Genomic DNA, 25,891 nt, shown 5'->3' with positions numbered 1-25,891 from the left:
GACGCAAAGAAAAAAAGAGGCGCAATGAGGTAGCTGTGTGAGTAAGATAAGCGACCCTAGTGGCCGACACAAACACCGGGCCCATCTAGGAGTGTCACTGCAGTGTCACGCAGGATGTCCCTTCCAAAAAACCCTCCCCAAACAGCACATGACGCAAAGAAAAAAAGAGGCGCAATGAGGTAGCTGTGTGAGTAAGATAAGCGACCCTAGTGGCCGACACAAACACCGGGCCCATCTAGGAGTGTCACTGCAGTGTCACGCATGATGTCCCTTCCAAAAAACCCTCCCCAAACAGCACATGACGCAAAGAAAAAAAGAGGCGCAATGAGGTAGCTGTGTGAGTAAGATAAGCTACCCTAGTGGCCGACACAAACACCGGGCCCATCTAGGAGTGGCACTGCAGTGTCACGCAGGATGTCCCTTCCAAAAAACCCTCCCCAAACAGCACATGACGCAAAGAAAAAAAGAGGCGCAATGAGGTAGCTATGTGAGTAAGATAAGCGACCCTAGTGGCCGACACAAACACCGGGCCCATCTAGGAGTGTCACTGCAGTGTCACGCAGGATGTCCCTTCCAAAAAACCCTCCCCAAACAGCACATGACGCAAAGAAAAAAAGAGGCGCAATGAGGTAGCTGTGTGAGTAAGATAAGCGACCCTAGTGGCCGACACAAACACCGGGCCCATCTAGGAGTGGCACTGCAGTGTCACGCAGGATGTCCCTTCCAAAAAACCCTCCCCAAACAGCACATGACGCAAAGAAAAATTAAAGAAAAAAGAGGTGCAAGATGGAATTGTCCTTGGGCCCTCCCACCCACCCTTATGTTGTATAAACAGGACATGCACACTTTAACCAACCCATCATTTCAGTGACAGGGTCTGCCACACGACTGAGACTGAAATGACGGGTTGGTTTGGACCCCCACCAAAAAAAGAAGCAATTAATCTCTCCTTGCACAAACTGGCTCTACAGAGGCAAGATGTCCACCTCATCATCATCCTCCGATATATCACCGTGTACATCCCCCTCCTCACAGATTATCAATTCGTCCCCACTGGAATCCACCATCTCAGCTCCCTGTGTACTTTGTGGAGGCAATTGCTGCTGGTCAATGTCTCCACGGAGGAATTGATTATAATTCATTTTAATGAACATCATCTTCTCCACATTTTCTGGATGTAACCTCGTACGCCGATTGCTGACAAGGTGAGCGGCGGCACTAAACACTCTTTCGGAGTACACACTTGTGGGAGGGCAACTTAGGTAGAATAAAGCCAGTTTGTGCAAGGGCCTCCAAATTGCCTCTTTTTCCTGCCAGTATAAGTACGGACTGTGTGACGTGCCTACTTGGATGCGGTCACTCATATAATCCTCCACCATTCTTTCAATGGTGAGAGAATCATATGCAGTGACAGTAGACGACATGTCCGTAATCGTTGTCAGGTCCTTCAGTCCGGACCAGATGTCAGCATCAGCAGTCGCTCCAGACTGCCCTGCATCACCGCCAGCGGGTGGGCTCGGAATTCTGAGCCTTTTCCTCGCACCCCCAGTTGCGGGAGAATGTGAAGGATGAGATGTTGACAGGTCGCGTTCCGCTTGACTTGACAATTTTCTCACTAGCAGGTCTTTCAACCCCAGCAGACTTGTGTCTGCCGGAAAGAGAGATCCAAGGTAGGCTTTAAATCTAGGATGGAGCACGGTGGCCAAAATGTAGTGCTCTGATTTCAACAGATTGACCACCCGTGAATCCTTGTTAAGCGAATTAAGGGCTCCATCCACAAGTCCCACATGCCTAGCGGAATCGCTCCGTGTTAGCTCCTCCTTCAATGTCTCCAGCTTCTTCTGCAAAAGCCTGATGAGGGGAATGACCTGACTCAGGCTGGCAGTGTCTGAACTGACTTCACGTGTGGTAAGTTCAAAGGGCATCAGAACCTTGCACAACGTTGAAATCATTCTCCACTGCACTTAAGACAGGTGCATTCCACCTCCTATATCGTGCTCAATTGTATAGGCTTGAATGGCCTTTTGCTGCTCCTCCAACCTCTGAAGCATATAGAGGGTTGAATTCCACCTCGTTACCACTTCTTGCTTCAGATGATGGCAGGGCAGGTTCAGTAGTTTTTGGTGGTGCTCCAGTCTTCTGTACGTGGTGCCTGTACGCCGAAAGTGTCCCGCAATTCTTCTGGCCACCGACAGCATCTCTTGCACGCCCCTGTCGTTTTTTTAAAAATTCTGCACCACCAAATTCAAGGTATGTGCAAAACATGGGACGTGCTGGAATTTGCCCATATTTAATGCACACACAATATTGCTGGCGTTGTCCGATGCCACAAATCCACAGGAGAGTCCAATTGGGGTAAGCCATTCCGCGATGATCTTCCTCAGTTGCCGTAAGAGGTTTTCAGCTGTGTGCGTATTCTGGAAACCGGTGATACAAAGCGTAGCCTGCCTAGGAAAGAGTTGGCGTTTGCGAGATGCTGCTACTGGTGCCGCCGCTGCTGTTCTTGCGGCGGGAGTCCATACATCTACCCAGTGGGCTGTCACAGTCATATAGTCCTGACCCTGCCCTGCTCCACTTGTCCACATGTCCGTGGTTAAGTGGACATTGGGTACAACTGCATTTTTTAGGACACTGGTGAGTCTTTTTCTGACGTCCGTGTACATTCTCGGTATCGCCTGCCTAGAGAAGTGGAACCTAGATGGTATTTGGTAACGGGGGCACACTGCCTCAATAAATTGTCTAGTTCCCTGTGAACTAACGGCGGATACCGGACGCACGTCTAACACCAACATAGTTGTCAAGGCCTCAGTTATCCGCTTTGCAGCAGGATGACTGCTGTGATATTTCATCTTCCTCGCAAAGGACTGTTGGACAGTCAATTGCTTACTGGAAGTAGTACAAGTGGGCTTACGACTTCCCCTCTGGGATGACCATCGACTCCCAGCAGCAACAACAGCAGCGCCAGCAGCAGTAGGCGTTACACGCAAGGATGCATCGGAGGAATCCCAGGCAGGAGAGGACTCGTCAGAATTGCCAGTGACATGGCCTGCAGGACTATTGGCATTCCTGGGGAAGGAGGAAATTGACACTGAGGGAGTTGGTGGGGTGGTTTGCGTGAGCTTGGTTACAAGAGGAAGGGATTTACTGGTCAGTGGACTGCTTCCGCTGTCGCCCAAAGTTTTTGAACTTGTCACTGACTTATTATGAATGCGCTGCAGGTGACGTATAAGGGAGGATGTTCTGAGGTGGTTAACGTCCTTACCCCTACTTATTACAGCTTGACAAAGGCAACACACGGCTTGACACCTGTTGTCCGCTTTTCTGTTGAAATACCTCCACACTGAAGAGCTGATTTTTTTGGTATTTTCACCAGGCATGTCAACGGCCATATTCCTCCCACGGACAACAGGTGTCTCCCCGGGTGCCTGACTTAAACAAACCACCTCACCATCAGAATCCTCCTGGTCAATTTCCTCCCCAGCGCCAGCAACACCCATATCCTCCTCATCCTGGTGTACTTCAACACTGACATCTTCAATCTGACTATCAGGAACTGGACTGCGGGTGCTCCTTCCAGCACTTGCAGGGGGCGTGCAAATGGTGGAAGGCGCATGCTCTTCACGTCCAGTGTTGGGAAGGTCAGGCATCGCAACCGACACAATTGGACTCTCCTTGTGGATTTGGGATTTCGAAGAACGCACAGTTCTTTGCGGTGCTTTTGCCAGCTTGAGTCTTTTCAGTTTTCTAGCGAGAGGCTGAGTGCTTCCATCCTCATGTGAAGCTGAACCACTAGCCATGAACATAGGCCAGGGCCTCAGCCGTTCCTTGCCACTCCGTGTGGTAAATGGCATATTGGCAAGTTTACGCTTCTCCTCCGACAATTTTATTTTAGGTTTTGGAGTCCTTTTTTTACTGATATTTGGTGTTTTGGATTTGACATGCTCTGTACTATGACATTGGGCATCGGCCTTGGCAGACGACGTTGCTGGCATTTCATCGTCTCGGCCATGACTAGTGGCAGCAGCTTCAGCACGAGGTGGAAGTGGATCTTGATCTTTCCCTAATTTTGGAACCTCAACATTTTTGTTCTCCATATTTTAATAGGCACAACTAAAAGGTACCTCAGGTAAACAATGGAGATGGATGGATACTAGTATACTTATGGATGGACTGCCGAGTGCCGACACAGAGGTAGCTACAGCCGTGGACTACCGTACTGTACTGTGTCTGCTGCTAATATAGACTGGATGATAATGAGATGTAGTATGTATAAAGAAGAAAGAAAAAAAAAACCACGGGTAGGTGGTATACAATTATGGATGGACTGCCGAGTGCCGACACAGAGGTAGCTACAGCCGTGGACTACCGTACTGTACTGTGTCTGCTGCTAATATAGACTGGATGATAATGAGATGTAGTATGTATAAAGAAGAAAGAAAAAAAAAACCACGGGTAGGTGGTATACAATTATGGATGGACTGCCGAGTGCCGACACAGAGGTAGCTACAGCCGTGGACTACCGTACTGTACTGTGTCTGCTGCTAATATAGACTGGATGATAATGAGATGTAGTATGTATGTATAAAGAAGAAAGAAAAAAAAAACCACGGGTAGGTGGTATACAATTATGGATGGACTGCCGAGTGCCGAGTGCCGACACAGAGGTAGCTACAGCCGTGGACTACCGTACTGTACTGTGTCTGCTGCTAATATAGACTGGATGATAATGAGATGTAGTATGTATAAAGAAGAAAGAAAAAAAAAACCACGGGTAGGTGGTATACAATTATGGATGGACTGCCGAGTGCCGACACAGAGGTAGCTACAGCCGTGGACTACCGTACTGTACTGTGTCTGCTGCTAATATAGACTGGATGATAATGAGATGTAGTATGTATGTATAAAGAAGAAAGAAAAAAAAAACCACGGGTAGGTGGTATACAATTATGGATGGACTGCCGAGTGCCGACACAGAGGTAGCTACAGCCGTGAACTACCGTACTGTGTCTGCTGCTAATATAGACTGGTTGATAATGAGATGTAGTATGTATAAAGAAGAAAGAAAAAAAAAACACGAGTAGGTGGTATACAATTATGGATGGACTGCTGAGTGCCGACACAGAGGTAGCTACAGCCGTGGACTACCGTACTGTACTGTGTCTGCTGCTAATATAGACTGGATGATAATGAGATGTAGTATGTATAAAGAAGAAAGAAAAAAAAAACCACGGGTAGGTGGTATACAATTATGGATGGACTGCCGAGTGCCGACACAGAGGTAGCTACAGCCATGAACTACCGTACTGTGTCTGCTGCTAGTAGACTGGATGATAAATAATGATATAAAAAATATATATATATCACTACTGCAGCCGGACAGGTATATATTATATAATGACGGACCTGCTGGAGTGGACACTGTCTGTCAGCAGAATGAGTTTTTTAATTTTTATAGAATAAAAAAACACCACACAAGTCACACGACGAGTGTACTTTTTCAGGCAGACATTCAATCACAATATACTATACTGGTGGTCAGTGTGGTCAGGTCACTGGTCACAGTGGTCAGTGGTCAGTCACACTGGCAGTGGCACTCTGGCAGCAAAAGTGTGCACTGTTTAATATGTACTCCTGGCTCCTGCTATAACCTATAACTGCTCCCCAGTCTCCCCCACAATTAAGCTGTGTGAGCACAGTCAGATATTATACATAGATGATGCAGCACACTGGGCTGAGCACAGATATGGTATGTGAGTGTGACTGAGTCACTGTGTATCGTTTTTTTCAGGCAGAGAACAAGAACAGAACGGATTATTAAATAATAATAAATTATAAAACTGCACTGGTGGTCAGGTCACTGGTCATCAGTCACTAGTATAACTCCTCCTAAGCTCCAGTAAGTAAATGAAGTGTCTCACTCTCACTCTCCTATCTATTTTAATTTCTAAACGGAGAGGACGCCAGCCACGTCCTCTCCCTATCAATCTCAATGCACGTGTGAAAATGGCCGCGACGCGCGGCTCCTTATATAGAATCCGAGTCTCGCGATAGAATCCGAGCCTCGCGAGAATCCGACAGCGTGATGATGACGTTCGGGCGCGCTCGGGTTAACCGAGCAAGGCGGGAAGATCCGAGTCGCTCGGACCCGTGTAAAAAAACATGAAGTTCGGGCGGGTTCGGATTCAGAGAAACCGAACCCGCTCATCTCTACTAAACACACCCTTTACCTGGCCATTTCACACCCCAATCCCCTACAGGTAGTTAACACTTTTGGACGAGATCTCGCTGCCGTAAAGAACGGTGGCTGCTGCGCATATTTGGACCAGCAAATGGATTTAGCCTTAATGGACTTCCCCCCAAATTGTCTGACTTTAAAGGTCCCGTGCCATGTATATTGAAGTTTCTCATTCAACAATTACAAAAACAATCAGTTGTTTACATGTTAAACAGGCAGCAAATCTAATATTTAAAGAAAAGATAGCACCTTATAAATTACAATCCCCTTTAAGTGCAGCGATACCTGCAGATATAAAATCTGTGCTGATTTATTTTATATGATGCTGAAATTATACAGTATAAATAAATGTAATTGAAATATGTTGAAGTAGAAATGTATGGTCCAGACTATAAACCTTAAGTACACAGCATGTAGAAAATGCATGTCGGTAGTTTTGTAGTGTGATATAATTATGCTAGTTTGCCCTGATGTCTGTTGCATTTCATTAAACAGTGAGTCTTATAAACCACATTTCTGTAGAGCATTTCGGTAACCTGTAAGTTACAGTAGTTAGAGAAGAACATCCCTTTACATGTGGCAGTCAGAGAGAATGAAAGGTACATATAAACACTTTATTTCTTGTACTGTATATTATTCAGCTCAGTAATACATATTATTTGGTATATATTACTGCCAAATACTGCCATTATTCACTCTTTAGACTCCCTGCATGAGTGCATGAGTGAAGCTGTGAATAATTCACTTATGTATGATTAATATTTTTATTGATAATTTAGGCTTTAAAACTTTGAATGTTATGTAATGGGGAAAGATATAATTCTAGAAACTTTTAACTTGACTTTCATGACTGAAAAACCTGATTAAAATTTCCAATTTTACGCTATGCAGTTTTGCCTCTTCTGAATAATTTATATTTCATATTCCATTTAAATATTGGAGAATGACCTTTTGCTGAAAGACTAACCAGCAGAATAGCTTTACCACTTGCTACTGCTGATCTGTTTCTTGCATTGTTTTGCTACAGGAAATACGAACCTCATCTGATCTGTTTGTCTGCACTACACTGTTTGATCGGAAAGTGTTCTACAGAGTAATAGAAATAGTTATGATCAAAACACAGCTGCAGAGGAGTTTTGTTGCATCCAAGACTGGTACAAATCCATAGGATAACCTAACCTATCGCCTTCACAAAGCATCACCTCTCCCAACACAAAGCCCATCTGTGTCTGTGGCTGCCGTTATGTGTAGTATGACATGAAGACATTGAAATCACTAGATGTGTGACATTATGTTACTCATTCAGTGTTTTAGGGTTCTTTACCCACTAGCACTCTGGACAATGACCTATTGTTAATCATGCTCTTGGATTAGAAAGTTATGTAAATATGTAATGACCCCAGTATATGTAGACAACACTTTTGTAATCCTGAACTTGAAAATGTTATTATAATAAAATACATGCAGTCAAACCTTTATGAAACCAATAACTGTTATTGGCAGATGTAAATGGCTTCATATTGAACTAATTTTGATGTTGTATGACAGTACAGTTTTATAGCTTATCATGCTTGGCATAATAAAAAATAGTTACTCCAGGGGGCACTGTCTGGCCTCCAAATCAGCACTGTCCCACCAAAATTAGGATAGCTGGGGGGGTATATTCAGGGTCAATGGTGTCTAGGTCGACACAGGAAATGGGTCGGCATAGCCATTAGGTTGCCATGAACAAGGTCGACATGGAAAAATGTCGACATGAGATTTTAATGTTTTTTTATGCCATTGTCTTCGTAAAGTGATGGGGAACCCATATTAGTGCACCGTATCCCCTCACCATGATTTGGGCAAGGTGCCTCGCTCCGCTACCGCTGTGCTTGGCACATGTTACCGTTTTCAATTGTAGTCCACATGGATCGTATGAAAAAGTTTGAAAAATTAAACTTTTTTTCAAAAACTCATGTCGACCGTTTTCCATGTTGACCTTGTGCCTGTCGACCTAATGGCTGTGCCGACCCATTTCCTGTGTCGACCTAGACACCATTGACCCTGAGTCCTATAACCCCCCAGCTATCCTAATTTTGGTGGGACAGTGCTGATTTGGAGGCCAGACAGTGCGTCGACCTATTTCCTATTTCGACAGGAAATAGGTTGACCTACTCAATATCGACCAATAGGTGTCGACCTAATGTGTGTCGACCTAGACCGTGTCGACCTAGATTCCGGATACCACTGGGAGTTGGTATGAAATCCATCATCTTCCTCTTCTCTCATTCTCTCACGCCTCTCTTTACAACTATTCGACTCCCAAGTCTACGGTATCTTTTCCTTCTAGACCACTGCTGCAGAGACCTTTAACTTTGCTCATATATATATCTTATTAAGCTAAAAAAGGGGAATTTGTATTATTTTGGTTACATGGCGTATCAGTATTTTACAGTGTTAATTTTCTTTATATAGATTTTCTGATATTGGGAATTACTGTAAATAGACATTCTGTATCAGACAACCCTTTATTTAGTCACCGATAAGGTCTATATTTTTCTGTGTGTTTAGGTTTCACACTGTGATTATATACAGAACTCTTTAGTATGCTATTTTGTTATGTAAGCTATCTGAGTGGATGAACTCCAGGTACAGTACATTCTGCTTTCTTATTTAGCATGGATTCTCAGTCCTTTATAAAATACCAGGATGTAATAATAGTTTATTTTAGTGGTTTCCAAACTTTTTTGAATCATAAGTTTCTTCTTGAGAAATTAAGAAATATTTAAGTAAACGTTATTTATATGTCATTCTTAGACAAGATTTGCTTCTGTTTGTCAACATATTTTATGATTGACAGCTACTAGCACTGGTTTTGCCTATTACATTGATTATAAATAATTTGAATTGGTCCTGGACCACCAATCCAAGGCAACCATGAAAGTGTTCCAAGGCACACAGTTTGAGAACCACTGGTTTATTTCATTGTATTCTTTCCTGATTATTGCTCTTCTTCAGTCATGCAACATTCATGAGAATATGTGGTCTTTCTCTCTATGGGGTAGATATAGCAAACCCTTCAGATAGATAAAGTGAAGAGATATTGGGGGTCATTCCGAGTTGATCGCTCGCTAGCTACTTTTAGCAGCCGTGTAAACGCATTGTCGCCACCCACGGGGGAGAGTATTTTCGCTTTGCAGTTTGCAAGTGTGTGAACGCCTTTGCAGCCGAGTGGTACAAAAACATTTTGTGCAAAACAAGACTAGCCCTGCAGTTACTTCTCCGTGCGATGAATCCAGCGACGGAGGTCCCGGAATTGACGTCAGACACCCGCCCTGCAAACGCCTGTACACACCTGCGTTTTCCCAACCACTCCCAGAAAACGGTCAGTTGACACCCATAAACGCCCTCTTCCTGTCAATCTCCTTGCGATCGGCTGTGCAAATGGGTTCATCGCTAGAACCATTGCACAGCAACGATGCTCTTTGTACCTGTACGAAGCGCGTGTGCTTTGCAGTGCATACGCATGCACAGTTTTGCCATTTTGTTACCTGATCGCTGCGCTGCGAAAATCGGCAGCGAGCGATCAACTCGGAATGACCCCCATAAAGTACAAACCAATCAGCTTGTAGTTGTCATTGATACATAGCCTGTGAAATGGCAGTTTGGAGCTGATTAGTTGGTACTTTATCTCACTCCACTTTATCTCTCTGCAACATTTAATACATCTTCCCCATTATATTATTGTTTGTATATGCTGATTTAAGAGGCGACTATGAAATGGCATTAGTCTATCAACTCTCACCGATATGGCCTATTTTGCATGTGATACACTTAGTATTACTTACTGAACTATGGGCTTTATTCAGGTTTGTTAGCAAACCAAAAAAACAAAGCAACTGGACAAAACTATGTGCAGTGCAGGTGGGGCAGATGTAACATGTGCAGAGAGATTTGGGGTGTGTTCAAACTGAAATCTAAATTGCCGTGTAAACATAAAGCAGTCAGTATTTACCATGCACAGAAATAATATAACCCACCCAAATTTAAATCTCTCTGCACATGTTAAATCAGGTGTAGTATGAGTCGCCGGTGGCCGGGATCCCAGGGGTCAGCATACCGGCGCCGAGATCCCGACCGCCGGCATACCGACAGCTGGGCGAGCGTTAATGAGCTCCTTGCTGGCTCGCTGTGGGCACGGTTGTGCGCTACGCGTGTCACGCTTTTTGTTCTTCCTCCAGGGGGGTCGTGGACCCCCAAGAGGGAGAATGTGTCGGCATGCCGGCGGTCGGGATCCCAGCGCCGGTATGCTGAATCCCACCTGTTAAATCTGCTCCACCTGCACTGCGCACAGTTTTGTCCAGTTGCTTGATTTTATGATTTGCTAACAAACCTGAATAACCCCCTATATTAGTATATATTGTAAGTATAACATATCATAGCTATAGAGCAAGTATGACTGAAATACCCTTACAAATCATCACATCATTTATTGAGATATATCTAGAAACACACTTTCTCGTGAAGATACTGTACTAAGACTGTTACTAGAATTACTGTATGTTATTTAGAGCTTTTTATGAATGAAACTTTTTACAATAACTATTTATCATATGAAATAGTTTTCACCAGAGCACCTAGTGTTATATTACATATCAGAATAAGAATGTGAATAAGTAAAACCTTTATAAGATTGCATAGATATGTTAACACCCACTTGTTCATGTTCAATATGCCAGTAAGATTAGATATAGTCACATTTTAATATTTGAAATGCAGTTTGTTTGACATAGAATTCTTAGATAAACCACTTCTCCTGTGCATACGTATACTATCACTGTGACCTTCATATCCAACATAAACACTGAAATAAATGTAATCATTTGTGATGGTGCCACATTTTATATGCATCCAAATTACAATTGCCACAAACCGTGCGCTGTGAATAATAGGCTGGACAAATTATCTAATGTGATGTGAAAGCCATCCCGGTCATACTGTCGACCATCACAAACCCCAAATGATAAGCACAGCAACACTTTTATCACATTAATTTAATACAGCTCTCAAGCATGAACAAATATCTCAGCAATTAGCAATACCACTTTACATGAACATTTAAATGACAGCTCTAATTTTCTAGGCTCAAGCAGTATAGACCAGCTGTCTAGAGATTTCACATATAAAAGTTTAGTGCTCTTGTCTAGATGTTGTGGTTGGTGACTGTTGGGCTCATCTTCGAGACTTCAACTTCAATTAGAAGATAGTCCAGATCTCAAACTAGGACAAGAGCCCAAGGAACAGTAAACAGAATCAGGAATAATACAAACAGAAAAGTGAACACCTGCGCTGGACAATGGAGGCAGTGTAAATGAATATCTACCAGTGTTATCAAAACTGGAAATGGCAAAAATACATGAAAATATATATATATATATGATATCCTATGCGCCAGACATTTGAAAGGTAAACAAATACTTATATTGAGGAAAGTTCTTGTCTCATATGTCCATGGTTTTCCTTTCTAAATTCTTTGTGATGAAAACACGTGTTGTCTACTCCAAATGGATGCCGTAAAAAACAAGGGAGATAAAACAACAAGAAGAATCCAATGTGTAGTAATGTCTCTCAAAAAGTCAAACAATAGTCATTTCGGGAATAAAAGGGTTCCACAGCGAACTCTCCAACCGTGTCAGATATATATTAAGGGACCACCCAAAACACGTGACGATTAGTAGTTTTCACACGCTTACGTCCATAAATGTTGGATGGTAGGATAAAGAAATAAAACACCAATGTGTAGTAAATTCTTCTCTACAGATCCTCACAAGGGGATAGGGTTATAATTCCCTCTCCCTAGACGTGGGGTGTTATTCTATTTGGATCACCACGAATGTGAAAGAAAATGTCATTGCTCACTTTTAAGGTATATGTGAGACACAGACGGTAAGATATTCCTAATGATAAGGTACTATGTAACCCAGATATGCTTACACTTATGCTTACTTAGAACCAATGTGATAAGTTCTCATAGCGGTTTCTTTTCCTCTCCACTCAGACAGCCCAAATCCAAAAATGATATCGTATAGCAATAAAAAATGGTATTTATTCAGTACAGTAAATAAAAACATATACACTAAAAAACACCACGATATTATGACCAAAACCTGGAATGATGTTGCACAAATCACAGCTGGATAGGTGAAAAAAACAAAAGGGCCCTTATGTTCTCACCACTCCGCTGGATATCACAGGTGTAAGGTCAGGGTGTCTCAAAGAATTACTCCACCAACGCATTTCGACTGCTAAGGTCTTCCTCAGGGTGAGTTTATGATCCCAGAGCAATCTATTTAAGCTCTGGGAAAACCCGCCCATTAGTAATCCTGTGAATCATAAAAATTCAATTTAAGTGATTATATGGGGGTAAAAATTGTCTGTGACCATCTGGAGATCCTTGATCATTCTAATGGATGAATAAAATGTTTAAAAGCCTCACGTAACCTTATAAATAAGCTTGGGAACCTGATTTATAATAACATGGTTGCCATGGTGACCTGTGTTTTAACCAATGGTAAGGTGTCAGCCCGCTATGGGAACCAATCGATGGGCTCCTACATGTATAATATACTGAAAAGCTGCCCTTTGATTCCCGGAGGTCGGGGACGCACTTCCCCTTTTATGCATTCCACCGATCACCAGAAATGATGCGGATGCGTGTCACATCCCGGATATCGCCATCCGGCGACGCAAAGACTATTTATGTGTGTTTCACCGGCTACCAGAAATGTGCTGGCTGCATTCCAACGATTCCCGGAAGTGACGCTAATGCGTCTCACATCACCAGCCGGCGACGCATTGACTACTGGTATGCGTTTCACCGGCTCCCGAAAATGTCCTAGCTGCGTTCCACCTACCAGGATGGCACCTATAAAGTATGTTTAAATATACAATGGATTCCAAAGAAACTTATAGAGCTACAGAAATGCATGTATAAATGAGCTAGGTATATATATCAGCATTAATTCAAAAATACATCATGTTTGAAAAAAAAAGAAAGAAAAAAACTGGTATCAAAGGAACCACTTGAGTTCAAATTCTGCATTTAACCCTGTTGGAGTGAGTGATTTCATGTCATATATATATTTCATTTCTGTTTGGGCTAATAAAGTTTTGGTATCTTTTTTTCTCCAATTCCCAGTAACTTTTTTAATACCCATGACTAAAGATATTGAATTCAGAGAACAGTTATGTTCACTTTTAAAATGATTGGATAAATTATGTTTATCCAAACCTTTTTTTATGTTTCGTGTATGCTCACCCCATCTTTCCTTAAGTGATCGAGGGGTACGTCCTACATATTGTAAATTACAACTGAATTGGATCATATAGATACAGTTTTTAGTGTTGCATGTAATAAACTCTTTTATTAGATGTTTATTACCGGTCGCTGTAGAAATAAATTCAGTGACATTTTTGGGTGTTCCTTTATGTGTTCTACACATGATGTAGTCTCCACACCTGTTGAAACCAATGGTCTTTACTCTTCCCATTCTCTTTTTTGGGAGTGAACTCTTAACCAAATGGGATTTGATGCTATTTGCTTTCTTATACACAAATTGTGGTCTGGCCGGAATAAGTTCCTTCAATAACGGGTCGCTGGTAAGGATATGCCAGTGTTTTTTTTATAATTTTTTTTGATTTCCTTATGTTGAGTATTATACTGTGTGATGAATGGGACTTTTTTAGTTCTTTTGGAACATTCATTTTTATTGGAATATAAAGATAAGACTGTTATTCCAACTAAAAAAGTCCCATTCATCACACAGTATAATACTCAACACAAGGAAAAAGAAAAAATTCTAAAAAAAACACTGGCATATCCTTACCAGCGACCCGTTATTGAAGAAACTTATTCCGGCCAGACCACAATTTGTGTATAAGAAAGCAAATAATATCAAATCCCATTTAGTTAAGAGTTCACTCCCAGAAAAGAGAATGGGAAGAGTAAATACCATTGGTTTCAACAGGTGTGGAGACTGCATCATGTGTAGAACACATAAAGGAACACCCAAGAAGGTCACTGAATTTATTTCTACAGCGACCGGTAATAAACATCTAATAAAAGAGTTTATTACATGCAACACTAAAAACTGTATCTATATGATCCAATGCAGTTGTAATTTACAATATGTAGGACGTACCTCTCGATCACTTAAGGAAAGATGGGGTGAACATACACGAAACATAAAAAAAGGTTTGGATATACATCATTTATCCAATCATTTTAAAAGTGAACATAACTATTCCCTGAATTCAATATCTTTAGTCATGGGTATTTAAAAAAGTTACTTTGAGACACCCTGACCTTACACCTGTGACATCCAGCGGAGTGCTGAGAACATAAGGGCCCTTTTGTTTTTTTCACCTATCCAGCTGTGATTTGTGCAACATCTTTCCAGGTTTTGGTCATAATGTCGTGGTGTTTTTTAGTGTATATGTTTTTATTTACTGTACTGAATAAATACAGTTTTTTATTGCTATACGGTATCATTTTTGGATTTGGGCTGTCTGAGTGGAGAGGAAAAGAAACCGCTATGAGAATTTATCACACTGGTTCTAAGTAAGCATAAGTGTAAGCATATCTGGGTTACATAGTACCTTATCATTAGGAATATCTTACCGTCTGTGTCTCACATATACCTTAAAAGTGAGCAATTACAATTTCTTTCACATTCGTGGTGATCCAAATAGAATAACACCCCACGCCTAGGGAGAGGGAATTATAACCCTATCCCCTTGTGAGGATCTGTAGAGAAGAATTTACTACACATTGGCGTTTTATTTCTTTATCCTACCATTCACCATTTATGGACGTGAGCGTGTGAAAACATTGTTTACTTTGTGTGGGAATAAGAAAAGAAACCGCTACATGTACTTACCCCTTTGTTACAAGTAAGCATACGTGTAAGTGTGAATTCCTGCTGATCATTTGGGTGGTGTATGTTGATGAGACCGTGAGAGGTGGAATATAGAGAGAAAAGATACCTTTATGGGCATGAGAAAGTCTGTTGAATGTAAGCTTATAAAGTGAGCAATGGCTTCTACTAATCGTCACGTGTTTTGGGTGGTCCCTTAATATATATCTGACACGGTTGGAGAGTTCGCTGTGGAACCCTTTTATTCCCGAAATTACTATTGTTTGATTTTTTGAGAGACATTACTACACATTGGATTCTTCTTGTTGTTCTTCTATCTCCCTTGTTTTTTACGGCATCCATTTGGAGGAGACAACACGTGTTTTCATCACAAAGAATTTAGAAAGGAAAACCATGGACATATGAGACAAGAACTTTCCTCAATATAAGTATTTGTTTACCTTTCAAATGTCTGGCGCATAGGATATCATATATATATATTTTCAAGAATCAGGAATAATGTTTTTTGGATGCAGCAATGAAAAGGTTTTGTGATAGGTGAATGGAAAAAAAATATTGCTAATAAAGCTCAATAATTCAACAAAGAATCCATATTAGACAATTATCTATGTCCCCCCCAATATTTAGCCAGTTGGACTTTCTGTAGTCTTCTATTACATTCAAATGTATATACATTAGATAGAAAATTACTATAAGAATTGAATTAAATTTCAGTAACTATTATATTGGTTTATTACTCTGGTACTCTTAGGTTACATAGTTAGTAGGGTCACTCTTTAGTGCCTAATTCAGTATGGAACGCATCAGCGATGGGTTCACATACTGAAGCCCTTGTGAGGTGTGCACATGCGCAGGAGCCATACTGCGCGTGTGCACACAGATGCAACAGCGTCTCACTTATGCGACCGCCTCTGCCTTATTGACAGGCAGAGGTGTTTGTGAGGTGGGCTGGAAGGTTGCCGTGGCGTTTAGGGGGCGGCACTGCAGCATTGGGAGGGTGCGGTCCAGACAACACAGGCATGTCCGGACCATTTGCAGGGCAGGCTGTGGCGGGTGTATGATGTCACACCCTAAAACATGGCTGCCTGGCAACTGCCTTTGCAGCAAGGCTGCGTAGGTAGGGAGCAACTGTAAATACGTGAGCGCTTCGCTGTTCAGCAAAGCGAATGCATTTCGGGGGGGGGGGGGAGGGGGGACCAGCATCCTGGGCGGCCTTGCCGTTGTACTGGACGGCTCCCTGCATGTTAGTCTTATGAGTTGTAATTGTGCAGATTTGAACACAACTATAACTCATGCTGAATTAGGTCCTAAATATGGTATATATTTCAATTAACTCCAATGCATGAGATTTTTTTTCAACCATTTCTATATGTCCCCATTTCTAGTGAGTATTTTCACTAGTTTAACAATTATACCAGAGCTCTACCTGGACTCGATGCCTTCCACCTACTGCTATCTTCGCCTGTATCCTTCCACCTGAGACTACCACCTCTTGGCTCCTTCCACCTGCTGCTACCTCTTCCCGGCTCCTTCCACCTGCCACAACCTCTGCCCAGCACCTTCCACATGCCACTTCCTCAACAAGCTGCTACTCTTCCCCTATCTGCCGCTGGAATTGGGGTTCAACCTCCGAATGGGATCTGTGGGTCTCCCCCCTCGGCAGGCTGGGGGGCTCTCTCCTGCTCCTGGCAGTGGCCATCTTGAACTGGCCAAATTCAGTGTGCCTCCTGGAGGGTGTACCTGCAGCAGTCCCTCTACAACTGGGTCCCTCTGCAACCTCCTACACTTGGGTACCCTACCACTGCTACCAGGTTACAGCCTGTTCTCTGGAGGCTAAAGTCAAGGTCTGAGGGGGCCGTCACAGTTTTTTGTTTCCCCTTACTGAGGGGCATGGTAGATAATGTGTGTCATAAGGCCACTTCTAAAGTGTGGCATAGTGTCTGGAAAAAAAGGCGGCGCTGGAAAGGTGCACTGGTCCCTACTTATAGTGGACTAAAATATTAAACCGGTATATAATGTGTTAATTATTGAATAGTACACATGTAATCATATGTGGTCAACATAGAAAAAAAACACGTTATGAGAGAAGGACAGAGAACTCTACTAGCTGGAGCACTACTTATTCCAAATAAAACTAAACTTTTTTTGTAATTGGGACTTACAAACACACACATAAACACATAAACGTATACATAATATTCTAAAAAGAATGTGACTTGTTGAACTCAGCAGTTCTGCATACAGTTGAGTGAAGGCTGCTGCAACAGAATGTACTCTTAGTGGGCAGTCAGCAATACCCAAGTGTTGCCACACCACACATACAATATGTGAGTACACAGATAAGATGATATCAAAATGATACAAAAACAAGATAGCTTCTGTAAAAAATAGGAAGGAAGGCACACATATATCGCATACGGGAGGCACTCGATATGCCGGCTGTCAGGATTCCGGCACTTAGCATACTGACGCCAGGATCCTGACCGGCAACTATTCTCCCTCTTGGGGTGTCCACGACACCCCTGGAGGGAGAAAATATAGCATAGCGCGCGTAGCACTCCACCATGCCTGCAGCGTGGTGAGCGCAGCGTGGCGAGTGCAGCGAGCCCGCTATGGGCTCTTTTGCACTCGCCCTGCTGCCGGCATTCCGGCGGTCGGAATCCTGGCAACGTTATGCTGGGCGCCGGGATGCTGACAGCCGGCCAATCGTAGTACACCCATCGTATACTGGGCTTTTGCTATTGTCCGTTGTGTCCAGATAGGACATTAGATAGAGTCAATGAGAGCACTCTTATATGTATACAAGTATAGCTGTATGTGTAAAGATGCTCCGCATCTGCTGTTAATCCCTGATGATTCACATAAGGGAATCACCCTGAGTTAACAAGAGTACGGATGAACCCTATTAGAGTTAGCTTGTGTACAGAAAAGCAGCAGTGAGAACATATATACATTTTTAAAATCAGTAAAGGTGAAATATTAGAAAGCATCATTACAGTAAATTACTGCAATAGTTAAACACAATGCCTATTTATTGTACACACAACTTTTGCATCAAAACAATTCTTTTCTAGATAGAGATGTTCCAAAAGAAAAAGTATGAAGAAAAGCTGTTCTTTATGCATGTGCCCAACTTCTACTTTTGGACATTATATCACCCTGATAGTGAATGGTCAATGAGAACGTCAGGAACACGTCATGGAATACAAGTCTGCTTCTGTTCAGTGGTGGATCTAGACTTTACCGTTAGGGGGAGCAGTACAAGAATCAATAATGGCTCCTCCCCTCTCTACTCCTGCCACCTACAGCCACACCCCCTCCTATCCGTGGCCCCAACTCCCCTGGGCCCCACACCTCCCCAAATGCCACAAAAACTGGGCCCATCATTCTTCAACATCTGAATGACCTTCGGTCACCACACAACAGCATGGATACAGTGATATCATAAGAGGCTTGCAGATAATGCCATTGTTCACTGGGTACACCTCCTGTGGCAGATGGTTACGTCCCTTAAGTGTAACCCTACTATTATATTCCCCTAGTGATCCTTTAGTGCCCCAGTCCAACACTGGTTAAACATACCAAAAAAAAGATTTAAAAAACAACAATTCCATACATTTCGCTAAACAAAACATCTCTGAAGACAGTTTTTATAATAAATGAATAATTCCCCTGAGTTCCGTTTCTGTGGTGGGAAGAGTATCTGTCTATACAGCAAGTCGCACATTCTTAGCACATTCTTTCAAATTACAAAGAATTTCAAAGCCTGCCAGAAAAAACTGAGGTGCCTTGCTGGTGAATATCGGGTGACTGGAGTTACGAGTAGATTACATATATTGGATATGTACATCCACTGGGACTTTAGGAAAACCCATACATGAATTTTCACTGCCAGAAGAGTCTAGGCAGGTTTGAATCCCTTTTGTGTAAGCTCAGACAAGAAACAGATCTGTAATTGCAGCTTTAAAAGGATTCATTCATAGCCATTTGGGAATAGTAGAATCATCAGATAGCTTTGGTGTGTTCTATACAAGCTAATGAAAGTCTCCCCTTAAGCGAAGGTCTGGGCGTACGCTTGTCTGTGCAATCCCAGCCTTGCACCTCACAGCTCTGTGTACATAACTTCCGGTAAACTTCAATAATAGAAGCCCAAATTGGATGCTGGGTCCTATTGCCCAATGTTGGAGGCATTGTTGCGTCCAGTAGAGCAAAGCACAACTGTGGTTTAGCTGATGCTTGCAACAACAAAGGGAAACAACTAGTATTAGTATTTGTCATCTTGGATTCAGTATGGGATCCCGACAGTCGGGATCCTGGCGGTTATAAGACTGATGCTGGAATCCTGACTGCAAGCGCAGCGTGTCCCCTTGTGGGCTCGCTACGCTCGCCACACTTTTGGGCCCAGTGGCACACTAATGGCACACTAAAGCGTGTACTATCCCCCCCCCCCCCCCCCCCCCCCGAGTGGGAATTCCGGGCCTCCAGTCCGGATTCCGACTGCAGGGTTTTCCTTGGCTGTCGGGATTCCGGCATCAGTATTCTTTCCACCGGGATCCCGACAGCCGGGAAACTAATTACTTCCCGTCATCTTGTTCAGACACAGATGGACTGTAATTCTGTTTTCTATTGCTAGCCACATATTTCCTGATCATCATTATGTATAAGTCAGTGGGATATTTAGGTGGCTATGATGAAATATATAGAGATCAGTCATGAAAATAGCATGTTTATAATGTAACCTGAGGCTAGCTACACATGTGCACTGATATCAGCAGCAGCATCTCCCTCCATATGAGCATCTCCCACCTTCGCGTATTCTACCTTTTTGTAGAAAATGGGTTCCTGCAGAATGCTGAGGTGTAACCCGGAGGAGTTCAATCACCCACAACTTGCATGCTGTCCTCCCAGTACAGTGGTGGTCATCTTTGAAGGCTGCAATGCATCATGGAATTTGTATTTTATCTTCCACTGCTCAGAGACTGGGCAGTAAAAAATAAACTACAAATCCCAATCTCTTCCTCCTCTGGCCAGCTGGGTGCATAGCCTGACAGCTGACTGTCTCACTCGGCTGCTCTGACTGAAAGTGTCCAGACTCCATTGTGGCCAGGTCCTAGCCACTGCTCGCAGCTCCCCCTGACCTTTGCTGCCCACAGGAACAGCAAGTGGGCAGGGCTGGGGCTGTGTGTTACAGGAGGCACTCGCCTTGATCACCCCTCTTTAAATCCGCCACTGCTTCTGCTGTTAATCTCCAATGAAGTGGACTGATGATAGAGCAAGAAAAATGTGTATTAGTCCAGCTAAGGCTGCTGGTGAGAGAGTGTGTTTAAAATGTGCAAATGAAAATACCCTTCTCTCTTCAGCATTCGTGAGGTGCCTTGTATGCGCTCTACAAGGTCCCTGAAGTCATGCCGATTCCTTGCCACACACGTTCCACTGTGACTGGCTTTTTCAAGGGATTGGAGTTAATGGCTCACTGACTCTGTTCTTCTTTCATAATGTGTGGCATGGTGTGTAAGCGCACTACTAATGTTTGGCATAATTTGTATAAGGTCACTACTAATGTGTGGCATAATGTGTATAAAGGCACTACAAATGTGTTGCATAATTAGTATAAGGTCACTACTAATGTGTGGCATAATGTGTATAAGGTGTGTTACTATTGTGTGGCATAACATGTATAAGGGGTACTACTATGTGTGGCATATTGTGAATAAGGAGCACTACTGTGTGGCATACCATTAATAAGGGACACTATTGTGTGTTGTAAAATGAACAAGGGGCACTTCTGTGTGGTGTAATGTTAATATGGGGTACTACTGTGCAGTGTAATGTGAATATAGTTGCACTGGGGTGAGGCCAAATTACTGCTTTGCCCCTGGATAACAAAAATCCTAGTTTGGACTCTTATTAATCTCAGAACAATGCACATGACTAGTCCTCTGCTGTAGAGCCTAGATCCATCTGTAACAGTTGGTTCTTAGTTTTGTAGTCTTTTTGCTGGTTATGTAATATGATGATAATAATAATAATAATAATAATAATACAACAACACATAATGCAAACCAGAGATATATAATTAGTAGGCAGTAGAAGATAAAAGCAGCCTTTCTTATTTCTCATTTAGCTTCCAGATGAGAAACACAGCTTCTAATCTTCGATTCAGGTAACTGGGCTTAAATGTTTACTTAGCTGGCTATTATTGTTATTTTTTATATACTTTAGTGCTTTAACATGCCCCAGATGTTGCTTTACTCAATAATATTGGTAACAAGTACTCTTTTTACAATTCTTAATCTAGCTCTGGTCTTGGGCAAGTATTCTCTTTTGGCCCTCTGATGGCTAGCCACACTCCCTCATTCGGCTGGTCACACCTCTTCAGCTTTGTGCCGCCTCACTTCAGTGGGCCCCTACGGGTCCTTCATGCCCCAGCCCGACTGACTTTACTACATATATCAAATGGATACATTAAAGGTGCATACACACAGAGAGATTTTGACTATGGGAGATTTTGACTGAGCGATTTCCCTTGAACTGGCAGTAGGAGATTTTGACTAACTTTACCAGAGATTTTGACTAACTTTTCCAGCGATTTTGGCTATGGGCGATTTTGGCCAACTCATTTAAGCAAGGGGATGCTTTTTCTTTTCCAGCGACCTAGCCAAAATTGACTTGCCTGCACAGTCTATTTTTAGCAGCGATAGCGACCTGGCGGGGACGCGCATCGCTATCGCTGGATGTGTACACACAGAGCGTTAAGCACTAACTTTCTGAGCGATTTTGACTATATAGTCAAAATCGCTCAGTAATATCGCTCAGTGTGTACGGACCTTTAGATGAAAAAGTTTCTTAAATATGTCTGAAATAAACATTAAAGGTACAGGTAAATTTTGCCTGAAGTACTTATTTAACCTTTCCTTACAGAGCCTGTAGTGCAGAGCATATATTACAGGCCACATATCAGTGAATACACATTACAGGGAATATACAAGAAAATGTAGAAAGAATACTGCATTATATAAATTGGTTGCTGTCCAATTGGCACTTACATTTAAGGGGCAATCCAATTAGTCGTGATGATCTCGTGGGTGTGAGTCATCGTGGCAGTGGATGCATTTTACAGTGGACTAAATTTGCACAAAAGTGCTCCTTGCCCCATAGGGCTCAGAGCAATTTTGTGTTAATTCAGGCTGAAACCAGCCCGCGAAGGGTGCAAGATCAGGTGCCATTGCCGGAGCTGAAACTTTGTGGCAATGGCACATCGCACTCTTTGGGTATAATTGGATTGACACCTAAGTGGCTCATGCAGAATTGGATGCATCTGCGAACATAACATATGCAGAAAAAACATGTAGGCAAAAAAAATAAAAAATTGCATTAATGTGCATGTTTTATCTCAAAATGTGTTCTGCTATAAGGGGTCATTCCGAGTTGATCGCTAGCCGCCGTTGTTCACTGTGCAGCGATCAGTGTAAAAAACTGCTAATTTGCGCATGCGTAGGCACCGCAATGCGCACACGCATCATACGGGTACAAAGTCCATTGTGGTTTTGCACTGGTTCTAGCGATGATTACAATCGCACAGACGACCGCAAGGTGATTGACAGAAAGAGGGCGTTTCTGGGTGTCAACTTACCATTTTCAGGGAGTGCTTAGAAAAACGCAGGTGTGTCGGGGAAACCGCAGGCATGGCTGGGCGTCCGCTGGGCGGGTGTGTGACTTCAAAAGCCGTCCCTCCGTCGTTAGAATCAACGCACAGGATAAGTAACTACAGGGCTGGTCTTGTTTTGCACAAAAAAGATTTTGCAGGCACTCTGCTGCACAGGCGTTCGCACTTCTGCAAAGTGAAAATACACTCCCTGGTGGGTGGAAACAATGCGTTTGCACGGCTGCTAAAAACTGCTAGCGAGCGATCAACTCGGAATGACCCCCATAATACAGTAGCATTTGTGACAGTGATATGTAATACACAACAGCGTAGACAAAACCTGGAGAATTGACAGTGTCAGTAGCAATTGTTGCATTACTCTATTTGTACACAGAATTGACAGTGTTTTAGTAGTAGATGTTACGTTACTCTATTTGTACACAATATAAAAATATAAAGCAAACAAGAGAATATTGGCTGAAAAGATATTAAAACAAATGTCTTTCCAAAATGAAATTAAATACATAGATCAAAAGCAATTTAATTATGGTAAACTAAAATGAAAAGAAATGACACTGTATTAAAATGCAAATAAATTAATTAACATCTGCTGTCTTTCTCTTATATTTCTTTCCTGCGATATTTCATATGGAAATATTTAAGTGGTGCAAACAGGCAGCCAAGCTTCATTTAATATGCAAGTGCCACTGATTTAAGTACTATCAGCTGTAGAGGTCAATATACTGCCAGCCAATCAGAACTGGCCAGGAAGTGCATCCAGGCTACTTCAGTCACAGTTACTGTATGGGTTGGTTCTATATCGGAGGGGCTGAAGGGACCTTGTGACGTATTGAGGGGAGGAGCTACGTCACCAGGGGGAGGAGCTACGGGCGAACAGGGTACCCGAAAAGTACCCTCGCGGGCTCGCTTCGCTCGCCACGCTTCGGGCACGGTGGCTCGCTCCTCTCCGCTTCGCTCACCACCTAATTACTAAAGGTAATAGTTGGTGGCGTGGTTAGTAGAGGAACTATCCCGCTGGCCTAGCTCCTCCCCCTTGCGTCGTAATTCCTCCCCCTTACGGAAAAGGTCCCTTAGCCCACTTGATTCTAGCATCTACCTTACTGTATGTCACTAATATACTGGACTTTCAAATGCACATCCCTTCCTTCCCCTTTTCTGTTTGTTCAGTCGTAATGAGTTGTCAGTGTAAGATGTGCTAAAATCTAAATATCTCTTGCATCTTTTGGTATGCATGTACAGAATGGAATGCATACTGTATATTATAGTAAATGAAGTTCTTTAATTTACACTCTAGATTATGTATCACACAAATTCAGATTCATTTTGTAAGTCAATTAACCTTTCTTATGGAATGTGAGAAGTAACAACCCCACATAAACACAAGGATCATGCATAGGTCCAGATTTATCAAGCCTTGGTGTTATGATTCCCGTACTCCAGACCAGAGGAGATCTAATGGCAGAGGTCTGAGTACTGGGAAGATTTGCTGGTTGTGGGAGCAGGAGAGCCTAGTAACCCCTGGCGCCCTAACTCCGTTGTCTCGCCCGTGTTATCAGAAATCCCCTGCGAGACTATGGTTGCTTGAGCCCATGGCAGCCGCGTTCGAAGGGCGGATTATGTCTGCCCAACCCCGATGCCCCCTCAGGTCTTAATGGGAGACAAAGGGAAATCCGAGACAGGGTGATAACAAGGGGCCCTCTGACTAAGCAACCAGGCCAGGGGTTACAAGCTAACTAACTTAAACCAAGGTATGTGCGGACTAGCCGCCAGGGAAAAGGACAACCAAAGATCCACTGATCCGTTACTCCTATCCAGCACCGCTGGATACCAGAGTGGATCTGTGGGAGCGGAATCCTCCGCAAAAGCTCCAGAACACAAATAAACTAAATAATAAACAGTAAGCGGACAAGCCGCAACACACGGCTGCGCCGCGACTCACGAACACCACAGGATGTTAAAGGTGCTCGGTCAGACTCCAGGAATAGATGACAAATATCCGAGTACAGGACCACTGAGGACAGGAACAACCGGATAGAGCAGGACTGGAAACTCTCTGCAACTGACAAAGGCAAACAGGAAGCTATCACCGGCGTCTGTGAGAAGTCCAAAGGGTGCTTATAAGTGTGAGCTCCCCAATCAGGAGCCAGACTGGGTCATCACAATTAATGCCGTGCAGCTTGCATGCTGCACGGCCAGCACACCATGATACAATCAGCACATCATGATACCATTAGAACAGACCCAGCAACGGGGAACGCGGCCCGAACGTGGCGTCCCTGTTGCTAGGGTCAGAGCGGCTCCGTGCGCCCAGCGTCTAGCGTTGCCAGGGAGCCGGCGGCTGTACGCGCACGGCGTCCCTGGTTGCTAGGCGCCGGGCCGCACCGACGAGCGGACCCCGGCGCCTAACAGTACCCCCCCCTTGAGGAGGGGTCAAGGAACCCCTAAAGCCAGGTTTCTGAGGAAATTCTCGAAAAAATGCCCTTTTGAGCCTCGGGGCATGAAGATCCTCATCCAGGACCCAAGACCTTTCCTCTGGCCCATAACCTCTCCAATGTACCAAAAAATAAAGCCGACCCCGGGACAACTTGGAATCGAGAACCTTCTCCACCAAGAACTCCTGCTGACCCTGTACATTTATAGGTGATCTCCCCTGAGATATTTTACGAGGAAATCTACTGGACGAAACATATGGTTTCAGCAATGAGCAATGGAAGGTATTTCCGATCCGTAAAGTTTTTGGTAAACGTAACCGGAAAGCAACTGGATTGACTTTTTTGATAATGTGAAATGGTCCAATAAATTTAGGACCCAATCTGGCTGAGGTTTGTCGAAGTTTAATGTTGCGAGTCGACAACCACACCTTATCTCCTACTTTAAAAGTGCACGGCCGCCGGAGCCTGTCAGAAAATCTTTTTTCCCGGAATGCCGCTTTTCTGAGAGCCAGGTGCACTTTTCTCCAAATAAGTTTAAGATGAGAGGTCAGGGCCAGTGAGGAGACAGAGGAATGTTGAAAAAATGAATTAGCTCTGGGGTGAAAACCAAAAACTGCAAAAAATGGAGACACATTGGTGG

At 43.3% G+C, this 25,891-nt stretch overlaps 1 protein-coding gene and 1 long non-coding RNA gene across 3 annotated transcripts in view; one reads left to right on the top strand and one right to left on the bottom strand.

The window, feature by feature from the left end:
• Positions 1 to 7,707, top strand: part of LOC134911257 (uncharacterized) — a 94,773-nt gene extending 87,066 nt beyond the window's left edge. The window contains exon 3 of the long non-coding RNA XR_010176430.1: positions 7,263 to 7,707. This is a non-coding gene — a long non-coding RNA (uncharacterized LOC134911257). The remainder of the gene's footprint in view (positions 1 to 7,262) is intronic.
• Positions 1 to 25,891, bottom strand: part of LOC134911241 (neuronal acetylcholine receptor subunit alpha-7-like) — a 416,671-nt gene that overhangs the window by 209,732 nt on the left and 181,048 nt on the right. The window lies entirely within an intron of this gene.

Source organism: Pseudophryne corroboree, chromosome 1 (assembly GCF_028390025.1).
Source record: "Pseudophryne corroboree isolate aPseCor3 chromosome 1, aPseCor3.hap2, whole genome shotgun sequence".
NCBI lineage: Eukaryota > Metazoa > Chordata > Amphibia > Anura > Myobatrachidae > Pseudophryne > Pseudophryne corroboree.
This window is presented reverse-complemented; position numbering and strand designations above follow the sequence as displayed.